The 18523-nt window shown below is 38.1% G+C and overlaps 1 protein-coding gene and 1 pseudogene across 1 annotated transcript in view; both read right to left on the reverse strand.

Moving 5' to 3' along the window:
• FOXP2 (forkhead box P2) overlaps positions 1-18523 on the reverse strand; it is a 351644-nt gene that overhangs the window by 76670 nt on the left and 256451 nt on the right. The gene's annotated exons all lie outside the window — the stretch shown is intronic.
• LOC103200442 lies at positions 10452-11152 on the reverse strand (annotated as a pseudogene).

An 18523-nucleotide genomic window follows, 5' to 3' on the forward strand; every position in this document is an offset into this window, starting at 1 on the left:
GTTATCAAAGCAAAACTTCAATAAAGATAGATTGAAAAGCTAAAGGAAAACACAACGTTTTGATTCTGCTGATAATTTTAAATAGTAGGTGGGAGAGCTGTGCCCATAATTCAGCCCTAAAACAATGTACTTGGTTAGCAGAGTACAGCTCTCTCTCTCTCATACCTAAAACATTTCCCTGTAACTTTTATTGACGATGTATATGAGAATACAAGGTAGATCTCAAATCTGATTAACATGAAATACAATTTTTTTGTGTGTGTGTGAGAAAGCAAAGGAATTTCATCCATGAATAGCTTAAACCTGACAAATTCTACAGTATTTAGGTTAGATTATAAAACGACTCTGAGTCCTTTTTCTATCCTATACCTCTATTTAATTTTACATTACGAGATACCACACTGTTGTAAATTATGTAGGCTGGAGTACTATTTTTTCCATAGTTGTAGCTATTTTGTTTAATAACTGACTTTCCATAAGATTATAAAGCTGTGTTTAAGATACAGTTTTGCTCGTCCTGTCTCAAAAGACTTTCACTATTACTTTTTACCAACTAGTTTCGTTGAAAGGTTTCTAGCATTATAGGTAATGTAAAGTCCATTAGGTCAGGCTCTTCATAGCATGACATGCAGTAAATTACAAGTGCTTCAAGCAGCTCAGTGAATTACAGTTCATCACTTTGAAAGGTTTCCCACTACAAGACCACAGATATCAGATCTGGCAGTTAGGATCCAATTAACACTTTGGTCAGAATAATCAGATTGCATGTGTAAGACTTGTATAATTCGTTTATTGCTTCCATGCATCTTCTGTCTGTAGGTAAATTCGTTGCTGTTATTTCAAAGCTTGGAATCAGTATTTCACTTGCCTTTAGGTTATATTTCAAGTTCTTTTGCAGTGCTGTGATGAACTCCTCTTGTTTCAGCAATTTAGCTCACTTGTCCTGTAGGTATTACAGCTTGAGAAATGGTTTGTTTCTGGTAGTTTTGTTTTGTGCTCTTACCATGTCATTATATGTCTAGAAAAAAATTGCTAGCAATTTTTACTAAGCACATTTTATTTAGTGTCTCAACGGCAGTTTTCTCCAATGTGATCACTGTGAACCTTGCATAACAACCGTATATACCATAAATGACACATGCAATGACATTTACATGTGTACTGTCATGCAAAACTATTTCTGCTACACTGACTATGATACTATGACTGAATGAAAAAACATTCTGATTTGGTGAAATCATTTTTCTAGCCTTGGTCAGTTATTTAGAAGAGGTCCTTCAGGGAAAGACTAATGAGGAGAAAATAATGTGCTGCATACTTGGTACCTTTGGCCAGTACTTTGATAGCCAGTTTAGTCAGTCTTCCAAACATTATAGCTAACTGGATAGAAATCTAGAAAGAACAATTTGACCCAACGGATGATACAGTTTCTTAAAAAAAAAAAAAAACTGGATATACAGATTCCACTACTATAATTTTTAAACTATAATGACCTAATAAATTTTCATAAACAAAAAGCCTAATAAAATTTTCTGAAATAGCACCATATTCAATTCTCAATGAAGCTTATTTGTTACAAATTCCTGTTTCTTTACTTTCTTTTCCATTATACCTAATGTAGATTTAAGTTCCTAGATTCAGAACACATATTTGAAATCCAATATAAACTGTTGCAGTACCATGAAAACACAGTTAAACAATTCTACTCCAAAGATGTATGAAAAATGATGACTCTTTACAGATGAAATATAAGCATTGATACTGGACTTACTGATTGAAAATACGCCTACACTTTGGTATACAGCTATCTGGTGACTGGTCAAGATCCCACAACCAGTATTCACAGTTTCTTTCAGCAAGTGGCCATTTCTTTTTTCCTTTTTTTTTTTTTTTTTCCCCAAAAATATATACCATTCCAGAGGGTCAAGCAGAAAAGGCAAATAAAAAGTATTTCTTATTACGAAGGATGAAGCAAACAATACTCATTAAGATGTAGGTAGCCACCAACAGACCAGGTACAGTACCAGGCTTTGGAACTAGAGAAGCTCAGGACGAATCTTAGTCTCTCACTTGGTCGCTTTTTCTGTTTGGTCAAGTTATTTAGTTTCTCTTTGCCTCTATTCTTCTACCAGTAAAATAAGGGTAACAATATACATTTCACTCAGTTATTCTGAGCATTAAATGTTGTAATGCATGTAGATACATAACACACAGTAACCACTCAAATTAGCTTCCTTCCTTCTCTTCCCTCTTTGTGTGTGTGTGTGGTTTATGTGCTGTCGAGTCTGCCCCGACTCATAGCGACCCCTCCTTGAGTTGCCGAGGCGGTATCACTACGGAAGTAGATTGCCCCATCTTCCTTCTGAGGAGTGGCTGGTGGGTTTGAACCGCCAGCCTTCTGGTTAGCAGGCAAGTGCTTTAGGCACATACCACCAGAGCTCCCTCTTCCCTCTTTACTCAGATCAAATTCTCCATCAAGAAACTTAGTTATACATAAGAAATGGGCTCAGTATACACAGCTGGAATACTAGAAGAGGTCACTCTACCTGTAACCTCTATTTACCATTACATTATAAAAAATATGAACAATTTTGAGGCTCTACACTAAATCATGAAGGTTTTATATCAGAAAGTACAAACACAAAAGAGTGATACGTAATATCTACCAACAGACAGTGTTCTGTGAGTCCATTTATGCATTTTACCATTTACCCAAAAAGAATCTTCTGGTACAAAATATATGTCAAACTAAATTTGTTTTTGTTTCTTTATAGTAGAAAACACTTCAAGAAAGCATACCTTGTCAAATTCCAGCCCAGCCCGCATAGGTAGCCTGAGCCCAATAAGGGCTATCTTGTAGTAGGATTTCCTGGGACCAATTATTCGATTTCTAATGTTTAGATTCTAACTCCTGGTCACAGGATTCCTGTGTCTTAGGATGTACTCCTTGTTTTCGGTTTCATCTGTACTAGTAATTCAGTAGTTTCTATGTCGAGGTTTTGTCTCCCTCCAGCTCTGGGTCCACGTTCTAACCTTAGTTTCAACACATTATAGAACTTCTTGAAGAAGTACCCCAAAATCACTCTTTATCCAATAAAAGGGGAATGTAAGTGAGTGCTTAGAGTGCAGTGTGGGAAGGGTTATGATAGAAGAATATTCAGGAAGAAATAGGACCAACATTCACCTGGCAGAGTCAGAAGCAGCTCTCAAAAACTGACTGCGTCAGAATCGAGTTGATTCTGACACATTAGGTTTCCAAGGCTGTAAATATTTATGAAGGGGCTGGTAAGTTTAAGGCACTGTTTGGTTGGAAGTCAAATGCCTCAACCCCTACACCAACAGAGCTCTTTAGAAAGGGCTCTGGAGAGGAGGTAATGCTTGGGATGAGTTTAAAGAATGAGTAGGAATGGAAGATGTAGGAAGGTTTCCCCAGGCAGAGGTGCGGCATAGATGAAACAGGAAGTTTTCTGGGCAATGACACATCATTCCTCACAATGGGGCTGTAGGATACAAAGGCACAGGTGGAGAGAACCTAAATTATGAAAGAGCCATGGCTACTAAATTTGAAATTAAAAATTTTTTTTATATACACTGCTTGATTAGGGGGAAGGAAAATAGTAATATCCCTGAAGGATTCAAGAAGAGTGACATGATCAGATTTGGATTTTATGAATATCCCTGGCAGGAAAGCTAGCCACTCTGTGGGAGAATGATGAGGCACTTTCCTTCCATCAAGATTTACTTTGGGGGCAGTTCTACTCTTTTCCATAGGGTCTCTATGAGTCAGAACTGACTTGCTAGCAATGGTGTTTTTTTGACTGAAAAGGATACAGACAAAAGGAAGGATTAAGAAATGCTAAGGAAACCAAATACATAAGACATAATTGGATATTAATAGCAATCAAGTTTAAGGGACTTGTGAGATCGCTAAGTAGGGATGACCAGTACACCGCCATATGTGTAGTTCTTAAACCAGAGAATAATAGCCTCAGATTTACATTTGGGAGTTATTAGCCTATCAATGGTTGTTGTTGTTAAGTGCCATTGAGTCGTTTCCAACTCATAGCGACCCCATGCACAGCAGAACGAAACACTGCCTGATCCCGCGCCAGCCCCACAATCCCTGCTATACTTGAGCCCATCATCACAGCCACTGTGTCAATCCATCTCGTTGAAGGCCTCCCCCTCTTTTGTCAACCCTCTACCCTACCAAGCATGACATCCTTCTCCAGGGAATGGTCCCTTCTTACAACATGACCAAAATAGGTGAGACGAAGTCTGGCCATTCTTGCTTCCAAGGAGCATTCTGGCTGCACTTCCTCCAGGACAGATCTGTTAGTTCTTTTAGCAGTCCATGGTACTTTCAGCATTCTTAGCCAGCACCACAACTCAAAAGCATCAACTCTTCTTCGATCTTCCTTATTCATTGTCCAGCTCTCACACGCATATGAGGCAATTGGAAATATCATGGCTTGTGTCAGGCACACCTTAGTCCTCAAGGAGATATCCTTGCTCCTCAGCACTTGATACAGTTCCTTCGCAGTTGACTTTCCCAATGCTACACGTCGTCTAATGTTCTGACTGCTGCTTCCGTTGGCATCGATTGTAGAACCAAGCAACGTGAATTCTTTGACAACCTCAAACTTCTCTCCATTGATTGTGATGCTGCTCATTGGTCCAGTTGTGAGGATTTTTGTTTTCTTTATGTTGAGATGTAATCCATACTGCAGACTGTATTCTTCAACCTTCATCAGTAGGTGCCTTAAGTCATCCTCACTTTCAGCAAGCAAAGTTGTATCGTCTACATATCTCAGGTTGTTAATGATTCTTCCTCCAATCCTGATGCCACGTTTTTCTTCATATAGTCCAGCTTCTCGGATTATTTGCTCAGCATATAGATTGAATAAGTGTGGAGAAAGGATACAACCCTGATGCACTCCCTTCTTGATTTTAAACCATGTAGTGTCCCCTTGTTCTATTCAAACGACAGCCTCCTGGTCAAGGTACAGATTCCTATCAATGGTAGTTGAGGTTATAGTATAGGTGAAGCTGCCCACGGTCTGTCTGAGGCATACAGGAGCAAAATAAAAGAGGACTAAGGATACAATTCTGGGAAGTTAATTAATTTCTTCCACAAATACTGATTAAATACCTATAATGTGAAAGACACAGTGCTAGGAGTTGGGAGAGAACAATGAAACAGTTGGACCAACCTTCCTTCCCAGCTCCTTCTTTGTCTTCTTTCCTTTCTTCTCTCTCCTCCCTTTTCTTCCCCTCTCTGACTTCCATTAACAAATACTTAGGAATCGCCTACCATATGTCAGGGACATACTGGTTGCTGGGGACACTAGGGGAACAAGACATATTAAATCTCTGTTCCTGTAAAGGTTTTATTTCAATAGGGGAGAATGGAATTAAATAGGTAAATAAATAAATACAAACTTTAATATGTTTTAGGAAGGAAATAAATAAGGTGTTAAAAAAGGATATAATAAAGAAGATCTTCTTAAGTAGTATGATTGGGGAAGTTCTCTCTAAGCAGTAACGTTTAAGCTAAGACCTAAAAGGTGAAAAGGATTTAATCATGCGTAGATAGAATATTAGAATAGAGGGAAAAGGTGGTCTTACAAAGTTCCTAAGCTTGGCCTTGAGTAAGGGTAATGAGATAGAAAGGAGGCTGAAGAGCATGGCCCCAGCACTCAGCCTGTTGACATCCCACAGAAAGGATGAGCGATAATCCACTAATGAGGCAATGAATTACTTAGTGACAATTGCAGAAAGTGTTCTAAAGGGGAAAGAATTCAAGAGAGGAGCACTGTCATTAGAGGGCAGAGAGGAAGAGGAGCCTAGGAGGACACTGATAAGACTCAGATAGAGAAGTACAGCTGGAAACCAGAAGAATGCCATAAAACCCATGGAAGACAGTGCTTTCAGAAAAGCATCATGATCAATGTCAGATGAAGCAGAGATTAAGATAATGACATAAAAATTTCTGCTCCTTAGTCAATATGGAGGCTATTAAAATGAACTAAAATGACCTTAGGGAAGTACTGGGTCAGAAGACAGACTGTAGAATGATGAGTAAAAAATGGGTATAATATATTTAAGAGAGAAGACCATTCTGTTAATGAACTAGGTGATGGTAAGAATGAATGATAGTTACCAAACTGGAAACAGGTATGGAATCCAGGGAGACTTAATTTTTTAAGAGAGGAGATTTGGGGCATGTTTCTCTGCTAAAGTAAAAAACAAAACAAAACATCAATAGTGACAGAGATGTTGTAGAAACTTGAGACAGAGGAGGCAAAATCCTTCAGAAGCTGGAAGGGACAAGGTAAAAGATGGGTATCTTATTCCTACAAGGTGACTTTTGTGTGGTTATGGATCTTTTCTTCCATTATATCTTCTGATTGAATGTTGTGTGTGTATATAACAAATTTTGCTACCTCAAACCTTACATCATGATGTTGTTGTTGTTGTTATATGCCATCGAGTCAGCCCCGACTCATAGCGACCCCTCCTTGGGTTTCTGAGGCAGTATCACTACGGAAGTAGGATTGCCCAACCTTCCTTCCGAGGAGTGGCTGGTGGGTTTGAACCGCCAGACATCATGATAGTCACAATAAATCAAACATTCAAATGTAAATAATGAAACCATAAAAATTATAGATAAAATTCCTGAAGTAGTTGTTTTATAATCTTAGAGTACAGAAGGTCCTACCAACATTGACACAAAACCTGAATCCATAAAGGAAAATATCAATAAGTTCAACTTCATTAAAAAAAAAAAAAAAAACTTGCACAGTACAAACCACCATAATCAAAGTCTAAATCAAATGAAAAACTGGAAAAATACTTATAACTCTTAATTTCTCAAATATACGAAAATCTATAGGTGATTAAGAAAAAGACCAACAGTCCAAGAGAGAAAAATGAGTGTAGTACTGAATAGTTTTAAGAAAATGATTCTTTCACATATGTAAATGTATTCAATCTAATTTATAATAAAATAAAAGCAGATAAAAGATACTCTGAGAAGACTATCACATTGGGAATGATCAAACTGTTTGATAATACACTGTGTTCATGAAGTTGTAGAAAGCAGACAACAGCTTGCAAAAGTGTAAAACAGTAAAAATTCTATGGAAAGATTTTGTGAAACAGCTATAAAAGTTAAAAATGGACATATTCTTAACCTAGGAATTTCAATGCAAAAAATTTATCCTCCATTATATTGTACCTTTGTGAAATGACCTATATTCAAGGCTATGCACTGAGGCATTGCTGTTAGGCAGTGTTGTTACTGATGTGAGGTAGCAACCACATGTCAGCAACGTCCCAAGTGACAATCAATAGGTGAATGGTTAAATGACTCAAGGTACACCTATAGTGGAATACTATGCAGCCACACAAATGATTGAGAAAATTTTAATGTGTTGATCAGTAATGATTTCCCAAAATAAATTTATTATTAAAAAGGCAGGTACAAAACTGTGCATAGAATTCTACCATTTGTGTAAAAACTATATACATAGCTTGAATAAACACAAAGTATCTGTGGAAGTAAATTCAAGAGACTACAAATATTGGTTGTCTCTGGGGAAGATAATTGGCTTATTGAATGTGGTGAAAGAAACACTTCTTGCTTTTTATAGCTTTTGAATTTTAAGCCATATAAATATATTATTAATTCACAAAACAAATAAAAAATAAATGAAGTTGTGAGGCACATTAAGATTATAAATATTTCACAAGTTTTTTTTTAAGAAATGTTTTTCAAGAATAATGCTTCAAAGAGTCAATCAAATGTAAGATATATAATGCTAAATACTTCCTACCAGTTTTAAATTATTATAAAAATCCCCTGAACAAACCCACTGACATAATGATACAAAAAGTAACTTATCTGATAACCTAGGGCCATAGTAATGTCTAAAAGATTCTGTCAGGCTGGCCAGGTTTTCACGTAGAATACATAGGAAACCAGTGCAAAAGAGTGTTAGTAAGGAGGAATTCTGATTTGAAATAAACAGGTGAGAGAAAATTTAAATCAAATGCATCACATCTCTTCATGAACACCATGGGACTAAGATTTATATTTGTAAGGTACTTTTCATCTGTGGATAACAAAAGCTTTATAAATGCTATTAGTCTATAGATTTGACAAAAACAAGAAGTAGTAGACAATCACTAATCCTTTGGTTTATATAAAAATGCCATAGTGTATAACATGTCCTATAATCTGTCACTTAAACGGAACATTATTTTATAGGCAAGCTTCCTGGCATTCCATCCCATTTTCTTCAGAACACTAGGGCTGTACTTTCAATATTTATAACTTTCTCTTGAACACTGTTTCTGAATCTTTGAATCATGGATTTAACCAAATCTTTACTTAATCTTATTTATTCGCGTACTTCACAAAGCTTCTAAGCCTACAGATTTATCAGTCCATAACTTTTGGATCCCAGACATGTGTCCACAGTGGGAGATGTGGAAAGTTAGGTCCTAGATTAGAGTAAACTAATACCAGTTGCCATCAAGCTGAATAAATTCCAACTCACGGTGACCCTAAGAATTTCACAGTAGAAGTGTATTCCAAAGGCTTTTCCATGCTTGTAACCTTTTGGATGGAGCTCTGGTGGCATAGTGCCTAAGGCATTTGACTGCTAACCAGAAGGCTGGTGGTTCAAACCCACCAGCCACTCTTCAGAAGGAAGATGGGGCAATCTACTTAAGTAATGATACTGTCTCAGAAACCCAAGGAGGAGTTTCTATGAGTCGGATCCAACTTTACAGCAGTAACCGTTCGGCAGTGTCAGCAGTGGAGAGCTTAACCATTTGCACCACCCAGAGACCCATGAAGAGTGTTAATACCAGCTATTCTTTCAGTGTGGGGAATGAGCATGGATGCCCTGCTTTGTAAGGAACTGTGCATAATATAGGAGTGACTTCCCAGATCCCTTCGCCTCAAGTCTCAGGATCTTCCAATCACATACAGAATACCAAACCTTCAGTTTCTAGAAGGCCAATGTCTCTTTTTCCATTTTTTGCCATGTGAAACTAAGAAGAAATAAACAGGCAAGTATGCCTACATCCAGCCCCATATCTAAGCATTTTTAAACTTTCTGCTAGAGTGTCTTTTTGTAATGAACTTTTATAATAGCCCTAAAGAGCAGCTTTTAAAAAGTTTTTTTAGAATGAATTTAAAGAGTTTTTCACTCTCACTCTATTCTCAACCCCTTTCCTCTTCATTTCATGCTTTTTCACTGACTTTCCTCTGTTTCTCTTCTTCTCTCTCCCACACTCTTAACTATCTTTTGTCTGCACACCTTTACCTATGAAGGCAACATTATTTGTTTATATTAAGGACATATGGTAGCCATTCTTATTATAACTTTACACCACAATGTCTAAGGATATAATTGTCATGGAGTGGTTACTAAAGATGGGCTGCCAATATAGATGCTTTCTTTTCATAAGACTAAAGAAGGTATTGCAATTATAACTGAATGCCAGGTCGAGGTTGGGATGGATACACAGAAACAAAAACTTTTTGTGGGTCTTTTAAGCAATGAAACAGCACAGCCTCCCCAAACTCACATCCCATTGGAGGGGTTAAGTATTAAAAATGTATCCAGGTCCTAAGGACATAGCTGTAAATGCATTCTGCTTTAGGTGGTTTCTCTTCAAGCCTCATGCAGAAGGCTAGTTCATCGTGTTTCCTGCTGTATCTTCAGGGCTTAGCTTGGTTTTGGGCACCAAACACATACTCAAATATATATATATATATATATATATATATATTTAAATGCTCCCCCCAAATTTCTTCTCTTTTGTATAGAAAAGAGAGATTCAAAGGACAGAATCAGAGGCATGTGGTGGCCTAGGTCCAATTGAGAGCACTGGGGCGCACACTATAATCACTCCCTTCTGAGACAAGCTTGTCACTCTTGCCCTGAGCTGTCCTTACAGGGCAGTGGGGCCAGATCAGAGAAGGCATGAGATACGCTTAAAAAGAAAAGCTTAGAAACAGCACAGCCTCCCCCAAACTCACATCCTTTTAGAAGGAGCGAATACAAAATTATATTTGAAAATGTGAATAAGATTGAAAATTGAGGTTAAACAGCTACTGAACTTATGGGCATGACAAAAAGGCCCTCCTTCTCTGGGCCAAGCTGGTGACATGCTTTTGGGGGTGAGGTAAAAAGATCAGTGGGTGAGAAGGTAGCTGTGTTGAGTGGGGGGAAATGTTAAACCAGGTACAGAGCTAGAGGGCCAAGAACTAGGCCCAGTATAGCCCTGAGACCACAGGAGAAGAAGTCACTGCTCAATCACAGAGGCCCCTGGCCTGATGGGCCAGGACCTGCTCCCTCTTCTCTGTGCTGGGAAAGGTCATTGCTCCAGGTCGTTCTCACTCCAGTGGGCCGACTCAGCAGTAGCACAGGCCCTCAATCTTCAAGCTGGAAGGCCTCCTGCTCAGCCCTCTCTTCTCTTCCCGCCTGTGTTTTTGCCAGAGAGCCTCTTTCTGGGTCTTTGCCAGTTGGTCTCTGCCTTCCAGATAGAGCTGGTGCACCGCCTGCATCTGCGATTTTATAAGCTGGATGTGGCTTTGGGCAGTGAGAGAGGCCTGGTCTGCTCCAGTTTGATATGCAACTTCTGCTGCCATGTCTGAAAGACCACCTGCAATCATGCAAGTTATTTCGTACTTTAAGTACTCTTTTGAAGTCATCTCAACCCTAACTCCTATGATCACCTGCTGCATTTCATCTTTCTCCTATGAATTCATTTTCCCAGCTAAACTTGTGTATTGTAGGTACAGTGAAATTAAAGTATAAGTAGCCTTAGTTTATTCACTGATTGCTTCAACCAATGCACATGTGGTCTGAGAAAGACAGGTGGAGGTACTATCTGTTACCAGAGACACTGCCTTCCTTACAAATGCATCGGTATTAAGAGAACAATTTTCCCACTTCTGTACAATTGGAAATGCACATAGGATCACACCAAGTCCAAATGCCACAGTTTTGTGCCATGGTCTCATCAATTCTGAGAAATGGAACTTCTTAAAGTTAGCCACAACAGGTACATGCTGTCTGTACCTGAAGAAGGATGTGATGCTCCACAACAGCCAACTCCTAAGAGCCACCATCATGAGGCGAGGCAATGGCAGACTCAGATGCTGGGAGTGACCGCAAATATTTGTTTTTAAGAACGCATTAGTGAATGACTCCTCTGTACATCAGTTAATGTTTCCTTTGAGTGTGCTATAAAATGTGATTAGAAAACTAGCAAAATCCTTTACAGAGGTTCTGCAAGCATTGAATACTTTACCTACATTTTTTTTTTCAACATACCAGCCTATTAAACACTAAAGTGAAACTGATAGAACTGGATTTAGACTAAATATTTTAAAGTGTTCACTTCAGTGGTTTAGTAGAAATCTGTTTGCAAATCAGGAATAATAATGATAAAAAAAAATTCAGAGCCACTTTCATGTTTTCCCAATGAGGCAGACAGAATCTACATGTGTATTTCTTTCAGTAAATTCATAAAGAAGCATTACAGGACAACATAACTCCACTAGCATTTTGATCAATTTTGAATAACTTAGTTTAGATGCCTGAAGATGGAAGGGGATATATTTCTTAAGCCTTAATCACAGGCTTTCACACATTTCATCTCAAATTCTTTCTCTTCACAAAACTATAGCATTGAAACAGAAACAGCAGTTTCAGAAAACAAACAAAAAAGCTAAATTCTATCGGGCATCCTGCATTTTCCATGAATCAGTTTACACTGGGAAACTTTCTCTGATTTTCACAGAGAAATTCTCTACCCTTTGTGTGGCAATACGTAAAAACACTTACTGGAATGTATTTTAATTCCTGCTTAAGTGTCTGTCTTTCCCTTTCTATCGCAACAGCCTTAAGGATAGAATATATGTCTTATTCACTTAAGTAAACACAGCACCTAGCACACTGTTGATATATAACTAGTGTTCAATGTATGTTTATTGACTAAGTGTGTAGCATAGGTAAATATTTATAAAACTAACCTTCGCTTTAAAAATTGTTTAAGATTATAAATGCAATGCATCCTCAATACTGAAATTTAGATAAAAAAACAAACTCATTGTCATCGAGTCAGATCTGACTCACAGCAACCCGTCCTTGGGCTTCCAAGGCGGTATCTCTATGGAAGTAGATTGCCCCATCTTCCTTCCAAGGAGTAGCTGGTGGGTTTGAACCCCTAGCCTTCTGGTTAGCAGTCAAATGCCTTAGACACTATGCCATCAGAGCTCCTGAAACTTAGATATTAATATATAAAAAAAAATCACCTATTATTCTTTTATTGCCACTAGTGCATTTTTTTTAAATATTGTAATATCTATTTTAATATGACATTTGTTTCCTTTTATTTAAAAATCAATATATACTTTTTTTTAAAGTTAATTTTAAAAATATATCAAAAAATAGGACCAAAAAAATCATAGTTTGGTCATTCAACCCCAACTCCCTTTTTAGTTTTAGACAGTCCTCACTTTGCATGGTACAAAAAGGCATGAAATTCAGTTGTCATGGTTTAGTTAAATAATGTAAGTTTCCCAACAACACAGTTCAAATTTCAGTTATCATAGTATATTAATTGTGAATAATTGCATAAAGTACAAAAATTGCTGCTAGCTGTTCAGTCCATAAATCCCTACATCAACAACAGATGTGCATGATAATCAGTGACTAATCATGTCATTTCTTTCAAAGTTTGTTGGTGACTGGGCCCTGCATACCTGTATTTCAGTTCATGCACAGATGGCAGAGGATATAGTTGTGCTGCTTTCTTGTGTCCTAGTGACAAACCCACATCACATTTTACAATAAGGGATAATCAAAAGAGGGAATTGGACTTCAAAGATGAAAGAGGAGCAAATAAACAAAAGTGATAAAGCTGGAAGTGAAATTTGAATCCAATGTAAATGAAGTTATTAAAAAAAAAAAAAAAAGAGCTGACTCTGGGAATGGTGACACTGCTGTCATTTGAGAGACTCTAGATACATAGCCAGCGGTACTTATTGGAGATGAACTTATGGGCATAAGTGAGGAAAGTGACTGTGACTAAAAGGACAAAATTGTCCCAACAGAAGTGAAGCCAGCAAAAAATGTCACATTAAAGGAACTCCGGGAGACATTTCATAACAATGAAGGAACAAAGGATAAAATGTTGGAAGCTGATTCAAACTTAGAAAGGAGTATGATAACTAACTGAGGCATGAAAAAGATGTGGAAGGAAGGTTGGGCAATCTCCTTCTATAGTGATACTGCCTTGGAAACCCAAGGAGGGGTCACTATGAGTCAGATCCGACTCAACGGCAGTGCATTTGGTTTGGTTTGCCACACTGTAAGTTATGTTATGAGAACAAGGAAAGCAATGTTCAATTTTTTTTTTTATGATTTTTACTAAGATTTTGAAGAAAGTTTATATAGCAAGTTAGGTTCCTATTGGACGATTTCCATACAAATGGTGCAGTAACATTGTTTTTATCGTTGTTGTTAGGTGATGCAAAGTTGGTTTCGACTTCTAGTGACACTACGTACAACAGAACAAAACACTGGTCCTGGGCCATTCTCACAATTGTTCCCCATGTTTGCAGCCCTGAGTCAATCCATCTCATTGAGGACCTTCCCCTTTTTCACTGACCTACTTTACCACGCATGATATCCTTCTCCAAGGATTGATCCTTTAAGACACGACGAAAGTACGAAAGTAGGAGCCATGCATGCTCCTAAGGGGCATTCTGGCTGCACTTCCTCCATGATGTCAATGACATTACAGTATTTTTGTGTTCTGTTTGTTCTCTTTCCAGTATTCTAGTTTCCCTGTCCACTTATCTTCTCATTTTCGTTTTAAAGAAATTGTTGATCTCATATTAAATTGTTGGTCTCATACTAATGGTTTTTAAGAAGGGTTGAATTCTTACAGGAAAAAGTCTTTACTCTGTGTTTGACTCTGCTCTTTCATAAAAAGATGATCTCTGAAGACAGGTTCAGTTCTAGGTTTGAAGAATGTCTTAGGGCAACAATCTCAGGGCCTCCTCTGTTTTCTACTATTGTAGTTTGGCTTTTATTTAATAAGAATTTGAGTTTTTCACATTTTTCTGCCATTCTTTCTGAGGCCAACTATGGTGTCCCAAGTCAGAATGGTAAGTGGTGGTAGCTAGGCTGATGTCAGATGGATCTGGGCTGAAAGCAAAGAATACCAGAAGGATGTTTACTTGTGCTTTTTATTGACTATACAAAAGCATTCAACTGTGTGGATCATAGCAAATTATGGATAACATTGCAAAGAATGGGAATTCCAGAGCACTTAATTGTGCTCATGAGGAACCTGTACATAGACCGGGAGGCTGTTGTCCAAAAAGAACAAGGGGATACTGCATGGTTTAAAATCAGGAAGCGTGTCATGGTTGTATTCTTTTACTATACTTATTCAATTGGTATTTGAGCAAATAATCTGAGAAGCTGGACTATATGAAGAACAACACAGCATCAGGATTGGAGGAAGACTCATTAACAACTTGAGATATGAAGATGACACAACCTTGCTTGTTGAAAGTGAAGATGACTGGATGTACTTACTGATGAAGATTAAAGACTACATTCTTCAATATGGATTACATCTCAACATAAAGAAAACAAAAATCCTCACAACTGGATCAATAAGCAGCATCATGATAAATGGAGAAAAGACAGAAGTCAAGGATTTAATTTTATTTGGATCTACAATCAACACCCAGGTAAGCAGCAGTCAAGAAGTCAGATATATTGAACTGGGAAAATCTGCTGCAAAAGACTTCTTTAAAGTGCTGAAGAGCCAAGATGTCTCTTTGAAGAATAAGGTGCACCCAACCCAAACCATGATATTTTCAATAACTTCATAAGCACATACAAGCTAGACAATGAAGAAGGAAGACTGAAGAAGAGTTGAAGATTGAAGAAGAGTTGATGTTTTTGAATAGTGGTGTTGATGAAGATACTAGAAATACTATGGACTGTTCTGTTGTACATAGGGTTGCTATGAGTTGGAGCTGACTTGATGGCACCTAACAGCAACAACAACAACGTGCTTCACTTCTTGTGGCCTCCATTCCATCCACGTTATAACATGTCTTGTGGACTCATCACTGTATGTTAAGGTTGGACAGTATTCCATTGTACGTATGTATCAGTTTGCCTATCCATTCATCCACTGATGGACACTTCAGTTGTTTCCATTTATTTGCTATTGTGAATAAAGCACGTATACATAGGTCTGTCATTTCCAGATCTTTAAGGTATATACCTAGGAATGGAGTGCTGGATCATAGGGTAGTTCTATTTCCAGTTTTGGAGAAAGCACCATACCATTTTCCATAGTAATTGTACCATTTCATAGTCCCACCAGCAATGGATAAGAATTATGAAGGTTCGGAAATCTACTTCTGTAGTGATATTGCCTCGGAAACCCAAGGAGGGGTCTCTATGAGTCAGGTCTAACTAGATGGCACATAACAACAACAACAACATTCTTGTCAACAATTGTTATTTATTTATTTATTTATTTATGCTGGGATAAGAGGGTATCTCATTGAACTTTTGATTTATGATTCTTTAATGGCTAATGATCATGAACAGTTTTTCATATGCTTGTTGTCTGCCCAGATATCCTCTTTGGTGAAGGTTCCATTCATGTCCTTTGTCCATCTAGTTATTGGGTTGCTTGTGGTTTAGTTAATGCAGTTCTCTACAGATTTTAAAGATCAGAACCTTATTAGAAAAATTGTTTCCATAGATTTTTTTTCCAGTCTTTCAATTGTCTGTTGTGGTGGTTAAGCTTGTGTGTCAACTTGGCTGGGCCTGGTTGAGTGGCTGGGCAGGTGGATGTAGTATTCCCCATGATGAGACTGGTAATCAACTCCATGGTGGAATCTATTGGGAGCAGCTGAGTAGCTGCCTTTGGGTATGTGGTCTGCTTCCCATATATAAGCAGTAGCTTTGGGAATGGTCTCTAGTGTATGGCATGCTTGAACCCTGTATGTAGCCATGTTGTTATTCAGCACCTGTCTGCCATGCTATGCCAACCTTGGGACTGTCAATGGATTTGAATTAATGGCCTGCCATGTGGTTTGGTAACATTGGGCTTGTCAGCCTCAGCAGCCAGTAACTGCCTAAGTGAAAAGATGTCTCTAGCTCCAGCGGGCCAGGAGCAAGAGGCAGAAGCCCAAGGGTGAGAGATTTTCACCCAGCCCCTAGAGCCTGGCTATCAGTACTTGGACTTCTAGCCTCCCAAACTGTAGAAGAATAAACTCCTGTTTGTTCAAGCCATCTTTTTGGTAGTATATTCTTGTCAGAGTGGTACTAGGTAACCAGAACATCTATCTTCTAATAAAGTCTTTTTATGAGCATAAATTTTTAATTTTTAAGAGGTCTCTATTCATTCTGTCTTCTATTTGTGCATTTGTTGTAGTGTTTTTAATCCTATTTTTATAAAAGATTTGGTCTCATAGTTTTCTTCCAGAAACTTCATGGTTTGTTTTACCTTTAACATTTAGGTCTTTGATACATTTTTTTTGTGTGTGTCTGGTGTGAGGTAGGAGTCCTGTTTCTTTTTTCTCTGCAAACAGATACCCACTTTGCCACACTGTTTATTAGAGATTGTTTCTCTACCACTGAATGGATTTTGCCCCCTTGTCAAAAATCAGCTGACTGTGGATGGCTGAGTTTAATTCTGGCTTCTCAATTCTACTCCACTGGCCACGTGTTCATTGTGGAACTCATACCAGGGTGTTCTGATTACAATGGCTGTATAGTATGTTTGATATTGGGGAATTTTGTTGAAAATTTTTGCATCTATGTTCATAAGGGATATCGTCTGCAATTTTCTTTTATTGTGATGTCTTTGCTTAGTAGTTTAGGTTCAAACTACTCCTGATAATTATTTTTAAAATGAAAAGCAATCCCACTTTAATGCTTAATGTTTCTAATGTTTTAAATTATAGTGTTCTAAATAAACACTGTGACTTTTAGCCACCGTGGAGTTTGCCCCGGTCTCATGTGGACTCATGGGACCACATACACAACTGAACCAAATGCTGCCCAGTGCTGTGCCGTCCCCAGCATTGGTTGTGAAATGAACTCTTTTGATCTACTCCTTTTCATTGGCTGATTTTCAGAAGTAGACTGCAGGGCCTCTCTCCGTAATTTGCCTTAGTCTGGGCAGTCAGCTGATACTTAATTCAACACTGCAGGAACATACCAGCCTCCATGGGCAGACAAGTGTACCTGAACATGAGGTGTGACGTCCAGGAATCAAGCCTGTGCCTCCCATGTAGAAGGTGAGATTTCTACCACCAAACCATCACTACTCGAAAGAAACATTAGTGTTAATGTTTTCGTTTTTATTTTTCCCTGTACATTTATAACTGACAGTAAGATTTTTTTTAATGTTTTGACAAAAAAATTAAAGGTAATGGCACTACTAAATTTTATCAATGATGATTAAAATTAACTCAACTGGTTTCTTCTTGCATAGTTATTTTTTATGGTATTACACTACCATGTAAGGAGCTCTGGTGGTGCAGTGGGTAAGACATTTGGCTGCTAACCAGAAGTCCAATGGTTCAAACCCACAAGCTGCTCCACAGGAGGAAGATGAGGCAATCTACTTCCAAAGAGATTTATAGCCTTGGAAATCCTACGGGGATTGCTGTGAGTTGGAATCAACTTGATGGCAGTGGAATGAAAAATGAGGGCTGCCAGTACATGAGGATTTAAAAAAAAAAAAAAAAAAAAGTGACTGTGATAAACTTCTGTATCTTCTGGTACATTCTGAAACTCTTTTTCATAAGTTCTTTTATCCAGTTATAGGTTTACTATTAGCACAATGAAGCGTAATCATTAATGATCAGTTTCTTTATTCGTGTTGCTTTTAAGATTTATACAGACTTCAAAAGGAGGCACAGACTCCTCTTCTATGCTTTTGCAAGTTTGTTGCCTCCATCAATGATGTGCTCACTCAGGTGAGGCATCCCTCAGAACGTTATTTCCCAATAATCTACATCCTTGAAAACTACCCTCCCCTTGAGGGCAGGTGGGACCTCTGAATTGTTTGTAACCAATAGAACAGGCAGAGATGATGGAATGTCGCTTCCGTGATTAGGTGGATTACACCTTGACATAAAGAAAACAAAAACACTCACAACTGGACCAATAAGCAGCATCATGACAAATGGAGAAAAGACTGAAATTGTCAAAGACTTTATATTATGTGGTTTCACAATCAACACCAATGGAAGCAGTAATCAAGAAATCAGATGACATATTGCACTGGGCAAATCTGCTGCAAAAGACATATTGAAAGTGCTGAAGTGCAAAGATGTCTCTTTGAAGATTAAGGTATGCCAACCCAAGCCACAGGGACAACTCAGGGATGCACAAAACAGCAGGGCAGAAGAGCAGGAGAAAGGGGATTAAAAGCCAGGAAGCCA

This window comes from Orycteropus afer, unplaced genomic scaffold (assembly GCF_000298275.1).
Source record: "Orycteropus afer afer isolate SDZICR_OR568_19922 unplaced genomic scaffold, OryAfe1.0 scaffold00007, whole genome shotgun sequence".
In the NCBI taxonomy this organism is placed as follows: Eukaryota; Metazoa; Chordata; class Mammalia; order Tubulidentata; family Orycteropodidae; genus Orycteropus; species Orycteropus afer.